The sequence below is a fragment of the Henckelia pumila genome, chromosome 1, assembly GCF_033568475.1.
Source record: "Henckelia pumila isolate YLH828 chromosome 1, ASM3356847v2, whole genome shotgun sequence".
In the NCBI taxonomy this organism is placed as follows: Eukaryota; Viridiplantae; Streptophyta; class Magnoliopsida; order Lamiales; family Gesneriaceae; genus Henckelia; species Henckelia pumila.
This window is the reverse complement of record NC_133120.1, coordinates 81,157,406-81,166,307: the sequence shown is the minus strand read 5'-3', so window position 1 is coordinate 81,166,307 and position 8,902 is coordinate 81,157,406. Positions and strand designations below refer to the sequence as shown.

At 39.7% G+C, this 8,902-nt stretch overlaps 1 long non-coding RNA gene across 1 annotated transcript; it reads right to left on the bottom strand.

Moving 5' to 3' along the window:
- Positions 1-3,924: 3,924 nt before the first annotated feature.
- On the bottom strand, positions 3,925-5,434 carry LOC140877332 (uncharacterized). The gene is made up of 4 exons (XR_012149269.1): positions 5,308-5,434; positions 4,879-4,941; positions 4,746-4,788; positions 3,925-4,202 (listed from the first exon to the last, which is right to left on the bottom strand). It is a non-coding gene; the product is annotated as an uncharacterized lncRNA (long non-coding RNA).
- Positions 5,435-8,902: the final 3,468 nt, after the last annotated feature.

Below are 8,902 nucleotides of genomic sequence, written 5' to 3'. Positions count from 1 at the left end.
TAAAGATGTTCAAAGCATGCAAATGGATATTCATATGATGAATGATCGAACTACCCTATTCGGACCTTCCAAGTGGTTATCACTTATCGAGTGGATAAAGTCCGCGGTTTTGGTTGTACACCATTAGTCCTTATTACTTGAAACATCATTGAGACTCTATATGCTAGTACTGTACTTTGACTCGTTTACCGAATCTATTGGGGTCATCAGGTGTCGGGATTGGGTACAATTACGACACATATAGGATTCGATGCTTTGTTGTCAAGGATTCACCACATACTTGCGAGTGTGGATATCCTATGCGATCTGAGGAGATATTAGTGTGACGAATCTTTGACCAGAGTACATGATGTGTTTTAGGTTAATGGGTTATCCTAGTAACACATGCGATGTCACTAATAGATCTCCAAGATGTTATGCATAGTTATCGAATTTCGAATGACTCTCGATATACCAATGGTTGTTGATTCGATCGGGATATTTGGATGAAGGGACCGTACTGTACGCTAACCAAAATCTACTGGTTCTTGCAGGCACTATCAGTAATACCTAGGGAATCATGGGGCGATGTTGCTAGGCGCTTTTACCATGATTCTATGGGTAAGTCGGAAATTGTTGTTCCGAGTCACAAGGAGTTGTGAGCCCACGGCTAGCTGTATTCCTGAACCATTGAGGGTTACACAAGTAATGGATTACTAAAACCCCGTAGAGATAGTTAAATTTAAAGAGTTAAATTTAATGAAAGAGAAGTTGGACTTCTTAACTAAAGGGAGTGAGATTTCCTAAAATGACATAGGGATGGACATTTTTGAAAATCACTGAATTCGGATTCAGAAAAATTATCTTGACTCTAAAAGATGCAGAAATGGTTTCTGTGCACATTGGTAAAATCAGTTTATCAATCGGAGTCACGATGAATTTTATATTAATTTCTATAAAAACGGGCTTGGCTTGTTGGGCTTAAGTTATGGATTTTGGGCTTTAAGGAGTTAGAGTCCTGATACAATTATAACTAGAAATTATCTATAAATAGAGGTGTTGGGTTCGAAAATCAAACATATTGTGTCTTATAATTTTCGAAATTACACTCTAAATATTTGAAGGGGATTTTCGAAATCCTCTGTCCCTTTCGGAGAAAATTCGGCTTGTGATTTTTATGAAAAATTACAATCTGAATTAACAGATCATATCTGTTTATTCTCTACGAAAACTTCTGATTGATTTCTAGTGCAGTCAATCAGAGGGTTTCTGTTTTCTGTTCGTGGACCTTATTCCGGTGATTGATCGTGATACCATCAGTTCCCGGGATTTACAAGAAGAGCAGATTAAATTCTGTTGGAGTCCATAATCTCGTTTCGAGATTTAAGGTAAAACATTAATTGTGATTATTTGTTTTACTTGTGTGAATTTAATCGTAAAAGTTTTGATACCCAGATATGGAATCGTTCCATATTAATAAAATAAATTTTTAAACTTCCGCTGCACCGGATATCAATTCTAATTGATCTGAACACCATTTTTCAACAGTGGTATCAGAGACAGGTTGCTCAGATCAAACGATTAAATTAATCGATTGTACAAAATTTTAAGCCTCGTTTTTGAAACAAAACAAATTTTAAAAAAAATCAAAATTTTGACGTGCAAAACACGGGCAGCGATTGTCGCTGCCCAGGCGCTGCGCAGGGCAGCGATGTGATCGCTGCCCAGGGCAGCGATCGTCGCTGCCCAATGGGCAGCGACGGGCTGCCCAGCCCGAGCCCCGGTCGGGGCACGAGCTGCCCGGGATTGTCCCGGGCAGCCCGAAAAATTAAAATTTTAATTTTTAAAAAAAATTTTGAATTTTTGAAATTCTTGTGTTTGATTGGATCGAAAATTGTTTTTGATTAGATCACGAGGCATCGGATCGAATTGTTCGAGTCCGAAATTTTTAAAATTGATTTTTGGATAAATTTGAATTTTTGAAAAATTTATAAATTTTATCCGTTAAATTAAATTTTATAAAATTAATTATTTTGGTACAATTGATGATAAAATATGATCTTATGGATGGATAAGATAAAATATGATTTTATCTTTTAATTATGATGCCATTGCATGTTTATCCAATTATTTTAATTATTGAATTAATTATTGGATAAAAGGATGATCGATTGCCATGACCAATATTTTAGGTGTATGTTAGGTGATTTACATTTGTTCTATTGTTGTTGGTGTTTATTAATGGGCTTGGTTTATAGCCCAATATGATTGTCATATGTAATAAAAGTGGGCCTAGTTTATGGCCCGTTCCCACCCCTAAAATGTATCCCATTTTTGTCATCGAAATTTATTGTAAATTTATTAAACTTAGTGGGAGATAATGTTTTGAAGAAATGGTGGGTCCAGTAGACAATGAAGACGAAGAAATGTAAATTGGAAGCTCAATGTAATAGGATTGCATTGCATACTTGCATATCACCTAGGATTGGACTTAGACTCGTGATTGGCAACCACGGGTCGATTAGTAAATGAGATCGATCATCCTTAAATAATATATGATATTATTGATGTATGCATGTTTAGACATAAATTGTATGAATCCCGCAAGCATACATAAATTGCATGATGAGACAAATTTTTAAAATAAAATCCCTCATTTTAAATATGATTTAAAATTGATATCAAGATAAACAAAAGGGAATTTTAAATATTGTTTAAATATTCCTACCTTCCATCAACGATCAATGTATGTGATGCTACCCGCGGATATGGTCCGGCTCATATTATTGGGAGGGCCCGTTCGTCGGAAAGCTGTACATTGGATCGACACATGTTGTAAGTTGGGTGGAACTCCCATGGGATTGGCTCATATTATTGGGGATCCACATGGCGACCGTCCATCACAACTTAATATTGATGGGTCATCTTGACATGTCACAATAAACGGCGTCATATTATTGGGCCCTTATTGGACATGAGGTAAAAACATGGAGGTTGCTTTGGAAGCAATTGGGCTCTACCTTTTGAAAATTATAGTTGGCTGATATTATTCGGGACTATAGTTTGTCAATTGGACTCCATGTTCCCACTAAAGAAAATGTTTCTCGTTATCACTAGAGGGTAGTGAAATTGTCAAAATAGTGGGAGTGTGATTCATAAAATAAAATTCGCCATATTTTATGTCTTAGTAAATTATTAAACAAATCATCGATTATTGTCTGTTTCATCTCAGTATTTCATTACAATGAATTCGTAATCCACATGTTTCAATTCTCGAACAAAACAAATTTTCTGGCGCAATCTATACAGGATGGTTCCATAAGTTAAGATTGTCCTGAGTTCGAAAAAGATTTTCTAAGTGTTAGAAAAGGCTTCTCCGAAAACAGTCTCGGCTGATGTAACTGCCGAAAGGTTGGCCGAACTAGAGAAATGGTTGGACCATGATCTCAAGGCCAAATGTTACATGAAAAATTCGACAAGTCTAAACAAGTTTGCCATTACTGCAAGAAATCCGGTCATTGAAAACGTAACTGCAAGGAATACCTCGTGTGATGACCCAAGTTCTAATATCTCATTAATCTCATTAATCATTATTAAACCATGTTAGACAATAATCAAAGTCTAAACAAAAGAATAAAATTTTTTTTTTCTAACATATTACACGGCGCACGCGCGGCAGGTCTTCTCGCGCGCGCGCCGGCCTCCAAATTCGAAGGTCGCGACTTGGCTCGCGTGCGCGCGAGCAGGGGCTCGCCCGTGCGCCAGCCAATGCTGCAGAAAAAAATTACATTTCCCTGTTGCTGTCAAATACTCCATCATGCACATATTTGGTTCAAGATCAATTCCTACCAAAGTCTAGACATGATGAAATCAAGCATAACAACTACCATGCATTCCAACATGCTTTCAATGCTAGTAATAAACCAATCCAAAGCTTTACTACATCAACATAATATCATAAACATGCAAGATCATTGTCATATATCAAAATCAAGATACATCCTGATGGAATCAAGTAGTTACATCATTTCTCAAGTTCTAAATACAACAACAAGACCTTAACTAGATCATCTACAAGTCTTGTACAAGTATCTTTAAACATGATCATGATTAAGACTCATTAAACTTCATGACAGCACACATAACTCCTAACTCGGATCCTCACGCTATATCGATTTCATCCCTTGTTCTTTAAGTCCGCCTTTGCCCGGTTCCACTTCCTCCTATTGCAATGACACATACAACAAAACAATAGCCGGATAACTCCGGTGAGAAATAGATTTCCCAGTAAAAGCAACTAAACATGCATAATCAATATCACAATCATGATATAGAAGTAAATACAATGCATGCTTTCAAAACAAGGTTCTTTTCATCATTCATCAATTGGGATCCCGAGAAGAAGATATCATAGCTAATCCACCGACACATCCTATCGAGGTGGGGCTACTATCTTGCTCCTCTAGACTTTGAAGCCATTATATATGTAGCTCAGACGCTAGGCTCAAACAACCACCCAGGCCATACATATACAATCCCTCAAATCGTCTATTCGAACGTGTCCGTTCATTTCAAACTCAAAGGAATAAGTCATCAAGATGAATGCAACATGTAACATAATCAGGGCATTCATTATATCAAGAACTTATTCAAGTAATCAAAAGAAAGCACATAAGAGCACTTAAACAAACAAGTATGTGAATTGAGGGAACTCGATACAAACCATCTCGAGTTGTAATCCCAATCAAATTGTAGTCCACTTTTACCTTTCAAATGTGATGTCTAGAAGGTCTTCAAACTTGTCAAAATCTGTACAAGATCACACACCAAGCATAACTCAAAATCTGCTCAAGATCAACCCCAAACTTCAACAAGAATTCCAAAGAAAACTCTACCAACCTTGTTCAATCTTCTATCGGTTTCGAAGTCGACGTTCTTGAGTTGAGTTGCCCTGTTTATGCACTGAGACAATAGCATAACAAACAAGGAACCATTATCTAATAGTTCAGCAACTTCCAAAGCCAAAAACAATATCAAATCACTTCAATTCAAGAATTCGACGGCATTTCGGTATAACTCGGCGATTCCCGCAAATCTCTAAATCATTTCAAACATTCATATCACTTATTCAACCTCTAAACCAACATATCAGCAGGTGTATAGATTGAATCACAGCTAAGAAAGCATAAGAACAAGATATACAACTCAAGCTTTAATCAAACTTCAAGATTAACAAAGCTAGAAGCTCAACAACACCAAATCAAAACCAACATCTGATATCTGCCATTTTCGAAATCCCAAACCTTGATGAACAAAGAAGATACTTACATCAAATCGAAGGTCTTGGCGAGAGGATTCCAAAACATCTTTCGGAATCGAAATCGGATAATCGTAGCCCAAGATATGAAGATTTGAAGACAAAGAAATGAATTGGAAATTCTCTTGACATTTGCTCTCGGTTTTTCTTCTTTCCTTGGCTGAAGAATCTGATGAAATTGCTTCCAATGACACGTGCACATGCTGAGTAACAACTTCAATTCTGATAAGTTAAATACAATTTGCACTTTAGCCCCTCAAGAGTTCAAAAATTGCAATTCAGTCCTCAATTACTCAATTCATTCAAATTCAATCCTAATCAATTTAAGAATATTAGAATTTAAATCAAAACTCCAAATATTCCCAAATTAATTATTCTCGGATTAAAATTAAATAATTCCGGGCGTTACAATTCTCCCCCACTAAGACTCGATTTCGTCCTCGAAATCTTAGTAATATCAACAAATCATATCACAGATATCAGATAACAGAAAACTAAAGGAGACTCACATCAAGAAAATAACTTTGGAAATCGTTGTCTCATATCTGATTCAGTCTCCCAAGTCGCTTCTGTAATACCATGACGACTCCACTGAACCTTCACAAGCGGAATAGTCTTCGTACGAAGTTGCTTCTCTTTACGATCAAGAATCTGAATCGGCTTTTCAAAATAACTCAAAGTCTCGTCAAGTTCAGCTTCATCAGATTGAAGTACCTGGATCACCCTCTCAGACTGACCATCTGTCTGGGGATGAAATGCTGTACTGAACAAAAGCCTCGTCCCCAAAGCCGTGTGCAGATTCTTCCAAAACACAGATGTAAATCTCGGATCTCTGTCTGACACAATAGACACTGGTATGCCATGCAGTCTAACAATCTCTCTGATGTAAAGCTCTGCATACTGTGTCAAAGAATAAGTAGTCCTCACCGGCAAGAAATGAGCTGACTTGGTGAGTCTATCCACAATCACCCAAATCGCTGTGCAACCTCTAGCACTCCTCGGTAAGCCAACCACAAAGTCCATCGTAATATTCTCCCATTTCCATTTCAGAATAGGAAGAGGTCTAAGAAGTCCTGCTGGACGCTGATGCTCTGCCTTGACTTGCTGACAAGTCAAGCACTCTGACACCACTCTCCCGATGTCACTCTTCATCCCGGGCTACCAATACAATAGCTGCAAATCTTTGTACATCTTCGTACTTCCGGGGTGAATGGAGTACGGAGATGTGTGAGCCTCTGCTAAAATCTCAGCTCTCAACTGATCGATGTTCTATACCCACATCCTACCATGGTACTGAACGATACCATCCTCCACTGTATACAAGAGGTTACCTCTAGCCTCATCTCTCTGTCTCCATCGCTGCAACTCCTCATCAGTAGACTGTCCCTCCCTAATCCGATCTCGCAGAACTGGCTGCACCGTCAACACTGACAAGCTCGGTGCATGGCCACTCGGATAACACTCCAAGCCAAATCTCTGAATCTCGCTCTGTAGTGGTAACTGTACGGTCAAACATGATACCACTGACGACTTCCGACTCAAAGTATCGGCCACTACATTAGCTTTACCCGGATGGTAGCTAATGTCACAGTCATAATCCTTCACCAACTCCAACCATCTGCGCTGTCTCATATTCAACTCCTTCTGTGTGAAAAAGTACTTGAGACTCTTGTGGTCTGTGAAAATCTTGCACTTCTCGCCATACAGATAGTGCCTCCAGATTTTCAAAGCGAAAACCACTGCTGCCAACTCTAAGTCATGCGTTGGATAATTCTGCTCATGAATCTTCAGCTACCTCGACGCATACGCAATAACCTTACCACACTGCATAAGCACTGCGCCTAAACCTAGTTTAGACGCGTCGGTGTACACCACTAACTCCTCGTGTGGTACTGTCATCGCTAACACTGGTGCAGTAGTGAGTGCTTCCTTCAGCTGATCGAAGCTCCTCTGACAGTCTGAACTCCAGATAAACTTCGCATTCTTCTTGGTCAAGGAAGTCAAGGGTACTGCAATAGAGGAAAAACCCTTGATGAACTTCCTATAATATCCTGCCAAACCCAAGAAACTGCGAATCTCTGAAGCATTCTTCGGAATACCCCAATTCTGCACTGCCTCAACCTTATACTGATCAACTGCAATCCCATCTCTCGAAATAATGTGGCCAAGAAATGCCACCTGCTCAAGCCAAAACTCGCACTTGCTGAACTTGGCATACAACCGATGCTCCCTCAAAGTCTGCAAGGCTGTCTGAAGATGCTGTCTATGCTCCTCGATGCTCCTAGAATAGATCAAGATATCATCAATAAAGACTATGATGAACTGATCTAAATAAGGCTGAAAGACTCGGTTCATGAGATCCATGAAAACCGCTGGAGCATTGGTCATCCCGAATGGCATCACTAAGAACTCGTAATGCCCATATCGTGTCCTGAAAGCAGTCTTGGACACATCTGTATCTCTAACACGCAACTGATGATAACCAGATCGCAGATCGATCTTGGAGAACACTGAAGCTCCCTGCAACTGGTCAAATAAATCCTCTATCCTCGGCAGTGGATACTTGTTCTTCACTGTGACCCTGTTGAGCTCCCGGTAATCGATGCACAGTCTCATATTGCCATCCTTCTTCTTCACAAATAACACCGGAGCTCCCCACGGAGAAAAGCTAGGACGAACAAAGCCTTTCTCTAACAACTCCTGAATCTGCTCCTTCAACTCTTTCATCTCGGTAGGAGCAAGTCTGTACGGTGCCTTAGAGATAGGCACGGTGTCTGGCACTAAGTCGATGCTGAACTCCACATCTCTCACTGGTGGAATTTCTGCAACATCCTCCGGAAAGACATCCGGAAAGTCACGAACCACCTCTATCTCTGATAATGATCTGCTAGATGGCTCTAAAGTCGTGACAATACTCGCTAGAAACCCCTGGCAACCCCGTCTCAACAACTTCCTCGCCTGAATAAGAGATATCACCTGAGGAATATCACTGCTCTGAGATGCATGAAAAGTGAACGGGTCGCCTACTGTAGGTCTCACTGACACTGATCTCCGACGAAAATCAATCGAAGCTCCATCGACTGTCAACCAGTCCGTACCCAAAATCAAATCGAATCCACTCAAGGGTAAAACCACCACATCTGCTCGAATGGAGTGTCCCTGCAGCTCTAACTCCAGTCCTCGAATAACCTTCGAGGTAGAAATAATCTGCCCTGACGGCATAGTAACATCATACCCACTGTCACTACTCTCAGGTGTGATGCCAACCCGCCTGATAAACTCCAGGGAGATAAACGAATGCGTAGCCCCTGAATCTAGCAACGCAAACGTGGAGTTGCCTCCAACTAGAATTCTCCCTGCACGCAGAAAATTCCCAATAGTTTCATACCACTACTAAATTTTCCCCAACGAGTCACTACTACTTCTTAATTCTAATCACAAGTAAAACATGCTTCCTATTCTAACATGCAGTTAAATAACCCAAATAACAATAATTCCAAATTAAATACTAAATTTTTAACCAAAGGAAAATTATTAAAATGCTAGGGATAAGATATACCGGTGATCAAGGAGGTGTCTGGATCTACCTCCTCGGCCTGCATCACA